Here is a 7,463-nt window from a genome sequence, read left to right as displayed (position 1 = left end):
TGGCCTTAATGATCATACGCCCATGTTTGGGCATTCAGACTACCACACGAACGAGCGTGGCTCGTGTTGTGTCGACGGTCACCTATTTCGGCTTTTGCCGATTTACAATTAGGGGTGTTGTGGTTACACACCTGATAGGATTTTAGGTACACAACCCTTTCTTTAGACGAACCGAACCTAAAACAATTGACAAAACCAGAACTCAAGTTAGTCATGCATAAAGCCAACCGTACCAAAAACAATCCCCAATCGACATCATTTAACATAACTTACTTCTACTACTTCAACTGATGTAGCCTATCTTTCCTCAGGTAAACCGAGTTCAACACGATTTGGCACTGTCAGAATAATATTGGACAAACAAGGGATTAGAACCTTAACAGATTAACAGTTAACTACATTACTCACAACACTAAAGGCATCACTTCAGCCCTTACCAAAACACTTACCAACTACTTGGGAGAAGAGAAGTCGCAGAAGAAGGAGGATGGGAAAGAACAAACTATTTGGTCAACAAGGGACCAATTCAGAGAGAGAAAAGAAGAAGTCGAATGCACTTACCGATTAGCCAGAGAACAGTTGTCAAATCGAAAACAAAAATGAGGAGAGAAAGGGATGAAAAAGGAGAGAATCAATCAAAACCAAGGCTAAAATCGAAAGAGTTTGAGAGAAGGGAAGAGGAGGGTATTCGACCAACACAAAATAGAGCAAGGGAAAGAATGACTGTGAAGGGAGTAAAGGGAAAGGAGAAAATCGGTCAGTAGAGAATAAATGAAGAGTAGAACCAACACACAAAATACCCGAATGGTAAAAAGAAAAGTTCGACTACCCAAAACAAAGAATGAAGAGAACCCGAAAGCAATGTCAGAAACTAGAAATGAGGAGAGAGCAAAAATGCACAGTAATCAAAACTAGAATTCATCCCCAAAGTTGAATTCCTTCCCAAAACCGATTCTTTGTCCTTCCCTTCATCTCCCCACAATTTTCTCCTAAAATTTCTCCTCAAATCTCTCCAACCAATCACTATCCACATCCCAACATTCCCTCCTACAATCCCTCCATGACCAATTCAAACTCCACTCCACTTAGCAGTGTTTCAATCAACCTCTACTACCTACACGATAAGTGTAGCAAAATAAAACACTACCCTGCTCAAAGTAGGATTCGAACCTTAGACCTCAAGTAACCATAGCACGCTACTTATCCCTTAGACCTGCTGGCCCTTTCTGTCATGTTTTACCCATTTTTGTTTAAAAGCTTATTGCCTAGAGACAGTGCTATTCCTTTAAAAAAAACTTTTTGCACTTGCCCAGGCTTGAACCTAAGACATCTCAGACACTTCCCAGAACACTAAACCACTGAAGCAAACATGCATTTATGTCACTTTCTTGCACAACTTAACATTTATGTGTTGCCTCCTAATTGTTCCCACGCTCAAGATTTGATAATTATAGGCCCAAAATTCGGAGCGTTACACAGGCGACCCGTGCAACCTAACAGTCAAACAGTAAAAGTGGGCCCAAGGCCCATAATGGGGCCCATGTAGGCCCACACACCTGTATGGCTCACTTAGCCTAGAAATGGCCTAGGCCATGTGAACTACACAGCCTGGCTCTATATTCTCAACATTTTCATGTGATTTACCTAGTGGGGCTCATAGGCTGTGGGGCCCACACGGCCCATTTTGGCCCAACATGGCCCAAATTGAACTCAGCCCAAGAAATTGCTCATGGCCAGCCTCAACGGTCTTATGCCCATGTCTAGGCGCTCGGTTTACCATACGAGCGAGCGCACACTCGTGTAGCATCGTTGGTCACTTATTTCGGCTTGTGCAGTTTTACGAGTAGGGGTAGTGTTTTACACACCTTGCTTTTTCGAGAGAAGAAACTGCTCGCACCTTTGAACCCTTCGAACAAGCCACGAGAGGGGGTCCGTCCACCCTAACGCCAACAAAGGATCTTTTCCCTCTCATTCGACAAGCTCTTACGCACCAACTTGATGGGACAACCGAATTCTTTTTCACCTTATTAGTCGAGAGAGGACGATCACACAAGCCCTAGGTTACAACCAAAACAACGAACCAGACACTTGTAACTACCCCCAAAATTGACAAAAAGCAATGGGAAGAAGATCGGCACAGTGAAGGTAAAAGAAAGGGGTAGATTCAGCCAAAAACAACCAATTGAGAGAGCAATAAAGGAAAGGGAAATTGATCAAGAAGTAACCGATTGAGAGAGACAAAGAAGGAGAATAATTAGTCTATAAGAACAAGGGAAGAAAAGGAGGAGAGAATTGGCTAACAAATCTGAAAAAGTTGAGAGAGAGAATGGAGGTATTTAGCAACAACAAGGTAAGAAGGAAAAAATGTGATTGCTAGAGTGGTAGAGGGAGAAAAGCACAAATGGTCAGTAGGGCAATAAAATTGAAGAGCAAAACCGAAAATGGAAAAAATGAAAAGTACCGGTAAAATCCCCTAGTAGAATCCAGCTACCAAGAAAATGAGTGAAAAGAACCCAAAAACACTTGTTAGAAGCTGAAAATGAGAAGAGAAAAGAACCCAAATATGTTCCCCAAAACACGAAATAGCATACTAAAACCTACCGACAGCCGAAATTCCTGAGTGGTTAAAGTACCTATTCGGCTACAACTCCACCACTTTCAAATCCCACATAATCCTCCTAAAATCACTCTACCATTATCTCCTCAACCACTACATTGAAACTCTACTCAACTATCAGTGTTTCGGTCAACCCCAACTTTCCACACGGCAAGAGCAGCAAAATAAATACTCCTCTATGCATGGTAGGACTCAAACTCAAGACCTTTAGGCATCATAAAACACCACTATCCCTTAGGCCAGCAGGCATTTCCTGTCATGTTTCAATCATTTTTATTTAAGAAGCCTACTGACTAGAGACAGGTTTTATTCCATTAAAACAAAAATTTTGGTCAAGCCAAGGCTTGAACTCAGGACTTTCCCAACACTTCTTAGGATACTTAACCACTGAAGCAAGCATGCATTTATGCTACACAACATACAAAAATAATAATATAAGATTTGGGGCATTACAACTCTACCCCCTAAAAGAAAATTTCAGCCTCAAAATTTACCTGGTCAAATAGGTGAGGGTATTGTTGTCGCATCGCCTCCTCGGGTTCCCACGTGGATTCCTCTGAGCTGTGATTATGCCAAAGTACCTTAACCAGTGGGATAGATTTCTTCCTTAACACTTTTATATCACGCTCTAGAATCTGAACTAGCTCCTCCTCAAAAGTCAGATCTGGTCTAACCTAATCTCCTCAGTCGAGATAACATGCGTGGGATCAAAGCGGTAACTCCTCAACATAGAGACTTGGAACACATTATGAATCCGATTTAACTCTGGAGGCAACTCTAACTATTAGGAAACTGGTCTCACACGCTTCAATATGCGGTAAGGCCCAATGAACCTAGGGCTCAACTTGCCTCGTAAGGTGCCATCTGTATGCTCGACTGATAGTTGTTGTTATAGGAAAACTCAGCTAACAGCAAGTAGTCCTTCCAAATGCCTCAAAAATCTATCACACAACTCTTTAACATGTCCTCTAGTATCTAAATCACCCTCTCCGAATGACTATCTGTCTGAGGATAGAATGCAATATTGAATTTTAACCTTGTACCCAAAGCCTCGTGTAACTTCTTCTAGAACCGAGATATGAAGCAAGGATCTCTATCTAATATTATGGAAACCGGTACGCCATGCAATCTCACTATCTCAGCCACTTATAGTTTAGTCAGCTTCTGTAATGAGTAATCGGTACGGACTGGTATGAAATGGGTAGACTTGGTCAATCGATACACAATGACCCATACTGAATCCTTTTTAGAAGGCGTTAGGGGCAACCCATTAACGAAGTCCATAATTACTCTCTCCCACTTCCAAAGTGGAATCTTAACTGGCTAAAGCAACCTTGAAGGTAACTGATGTTTAGCCTTAACCTGCAAGCAAGTTAGACATTTTCTCACAAAATTAGTAACTTCACGCTTAATACCTGGCCACCAATATAACTCATGAAGGTCTCGGTACATCTTATTTGTGACAGCCCAAAATTGACCCTAGTCGGGAAGTGGTTTCGGGACCGCTAAACCGAGTCACCGAAATGTTTGAATGTGATATTTATTGTCTAGAATATGTAATTATGAATGTGTGAAAATTTCAAGCTTCGATTTAGTCGATTGCATGTGAATTTAGTCAATAGGACTTATGTGCGACATTTTTGAAATGTGATAGGTCGAAGCATAAGGACCTATTAGTGCATGAAATAAAAAGGGGGGACTTGCATGTCAAATTCCCCCCCTAATTAGTAGTGGCCGGCCATGACAAGCATGGTAGACCAAGTGTGATGGGCAAGACATGTCATAGACATGTTGTGTTGGTGCATCATGGGTGGAAAAAAATAAAATAAGGAGTATGGGCATAAAATAATGAAAGGGAATATGATGAAAACAAAAAAAAATGTGTGGTTGTTTCCCCCCATTGCCGTGAGTTAAAGAAAAGAAAAGAGAAAATTTTGTTCATCCTTTTTCATCTTCATTTGGCCGAAAATTCTAAGGAAGGAAGAAGGAGTTCTTGCTTCATGTTTGGTTTGGAAGAGGATTAGGAGGAGGTTTGGCCATACTTGTATCTAGATCAAGGTATGTTTGAGGTTGTGCCATGAGATTCATGCATGTTTTAGTTGCTAGCTTGAGTTCTAATTATCCCATGGTTCAAATCTTTGCTATGTCATGGGGATGATATTCGGCCTAGGTAGATTTTGTGTTAATGCCATTGCATGCTAAATATGAAGCTTGTTAATGATGCATGTGATGGTGGATTGATGATTCTTGAATCTTCTTTTTAGCATTTTTGAGTGAGCACATATGTGCATTGGTTGCTAGATGGAGAAGAATCGGCTAGCAAGTTGTGTGCTAAGGCCGAATATAATTTTTGTATATTAATGAGTAATGCATGTGTTAAATTGATGGAAAGGGAGAGGATGCTTTACTAGTGTATATATGTGTGTATTAGCCAAGTTTTGAACTTGAAACAAAAGGGTGTTTAGTCAATACAAGTGACCATAGTTGTAGAATGTATTAAGTGTTGAAATCGGCCCCAACATAGACATGCATATTCGGCCATAGGAAGGAGATTGGTGTTGCATGTATTCGGTTAGAGGCAAGCATATTGATGCTTTTGTCTTGGCTTAGAAAATTCGGCCAAGGGGGAAAAATTAGCTAAAATGTTGAGTTTGATTCATGATTCCGTACATATGTGACTTTAATGTCTAATGTATAAATATGGGCTAAGTGCCTTGTGTTCCTCTTTTCGATGCTCAAATGATTAAATCAATTTATTTGTTTAATTAAGCTCAAGAGCAAAGGGGAACTAAATCCGATAAAGGGAAGGAAAAAGTGGTCGAATAGCTATCGGAATCGTTCGACAACACCCGAGGTAAGTTCTTGAGTAAAAGAGCTTAAATTATGATTTGATTAGATCATGTTTTAAGCAAATTAAAATCATGCTCTTTGTGTGGCTATTGAGCCGAAATTGCAAGAATGATAAATGTCTTGTGTTTGAGTTTTGCTAATGAAAACGAAATACGAATGTGCCATGATTTATTGTTAAATGTGCATGTTATTTGAATGATGTCCGGGCTAAGTCCCGAAGGCTTTGTGCTAAGTGACCATATCCGGACTAAGATCCGAAGGCATTTGTGCGAGATACTAATTCCGGGCTAAGCCCGAAGGCATTTGTGCGAGTTACTAAATCCGGGTTAAGTCCCGAAGGCAATTGTGCGAGTTACTATAACCGGGCTATGTCCCGAAGGCATTAGAACGAGTAGCTATATCCGGTTAAATTCCGAAGGTACGTGATTTGGGAATGAATGATCTTGCTGTAAAAATTTCAGTAAATACTCTAGAAACATCCCAACATTGAGGTATGTTTCGTATGTGCTTGAATTTAGTTGAGCCCTTACAAATAAGTATTCGCTCAGTTGATAAACGAGCTACCGGCCTTTGGCTAAGTTGATCTTTTGTGTATGTACATAAGGGTTGGTAATGTGAAGCAAGTATGATATCGAAAATTTGTGCATATGAAATTATCCGTTTAGCTATATGAATGCTATACTTTTGCTATGCTGGAATTCCTTGCTCAAAACTTACTAAGCATAAATTGCTTACTCCGTTTCTTTGATCCTCTGTTTTATAGATTTTGGTTCTCCAGCTATCGGACTCGGGATTTTGAAGTCGAAGTCGCCCACACTATCAAAGCCCCCCCCTTTTTGGTACAATTTTGGTTGAACTTCGAAATGGCATGTATAGGACTACCCGTTTGTTGTGGGTCATGGACCCTTTGGACTTGTATAATTTTGGATAGCCATGCGAAAATGGCTTATATATGTTTGAGTATAATGTTATAATCATTTGGTGTGGATATGCTTGACAAGGATTGGCCATGGGAATGGTTAATCACTATCATAAATTGTGCTATTTATGCAAAAAGGGCTAGTTGAATCATGGAAACTATGAAATAGGTAAAGTCTACCTTAAAGGCAGATGCTGACAGCAGCAGTGATGTAGATTTGGAAAATCACTAAAAATAGTAGGAATGAAATTAGATAGTGAATAAATTATGTAAACGAACCTTGATGAATCTATTTTCATAGGAAAGTAACGAAACAATCATACGGATAGTATGTTAAGAGATATTCAGGTTTTTGTGAGACAGGGCCAGAACGGTTTCTGGATTTCCTGTTCCGAATTTGGAAATTCATTACAAATTAACCAGAGACAATTAGGAGTCAAGCCATATATTTATAGATTCCTATCTGAGTCTAGTTTCTATAGAAACAAACGGCATCAGTATTGAAGCCCTGTACAGGGAGATATCCAAGTCGTAATGCGCAAAGGTCAGTGTAGTCGATCCCTGTAACATGGGAGACTTTGACTAATAAACTGTACTAATTGGCCCAACCAAAAATTCTAGAAAAAATTATGTAGATGGGCATATGAGTCTAGTTTCAGGGAAAATTTACGGAACTGGATTCCGAGTTTCTGAACTCAAGATATGATTTTTAAAGCGACTAGTACGCAGATTGGCAGTGCCTGGGAAATTTTTTTAAAGTCTGTTAACACCTCGTGTTCGACTCCGGTGACGGTCTCGGGTTCGGGGTGTTACATTTGATTGGTATCAGAGCTACGGTTTAGTCGATTCTAGGACTACCGTAATGCGTTGGGTCTAGCTATACATGCCATTTTATGTGATTATTTGATAGTGTGGTGATTTCTGACATTTACAAATGTGTTTATTTATAGTAATGGATCCCGATCCCGACCGAGCGGTAGCTGATGATCTTGAGAGTGTAGCGCCTGCTCCCGCACAAGGGACAGCACCGGCGGACTCTCAACCTAATGCTAGTAACCCGAATGATGAAGCTAGACA

This window comes from Gossypium hirsutum, chromosome A13 (assembly GCF_007990345.1).
Source record: "Gossypium hirsutum isolate 1008001.06 chromosome A13, Gossypium_hirsutum_v2.1, whole genome shotgun sequence".
NCBI classification, from domain to species: domain Eukaryota; kingdom Viridiplantae; phylum Streptophyta; class Magnoliopsida; order Malvales; family Malvaceae; genus Gossypium; species Gossypium hirsutum.
Note: the sequence above shows the minus strand (reverse complement) of the source record.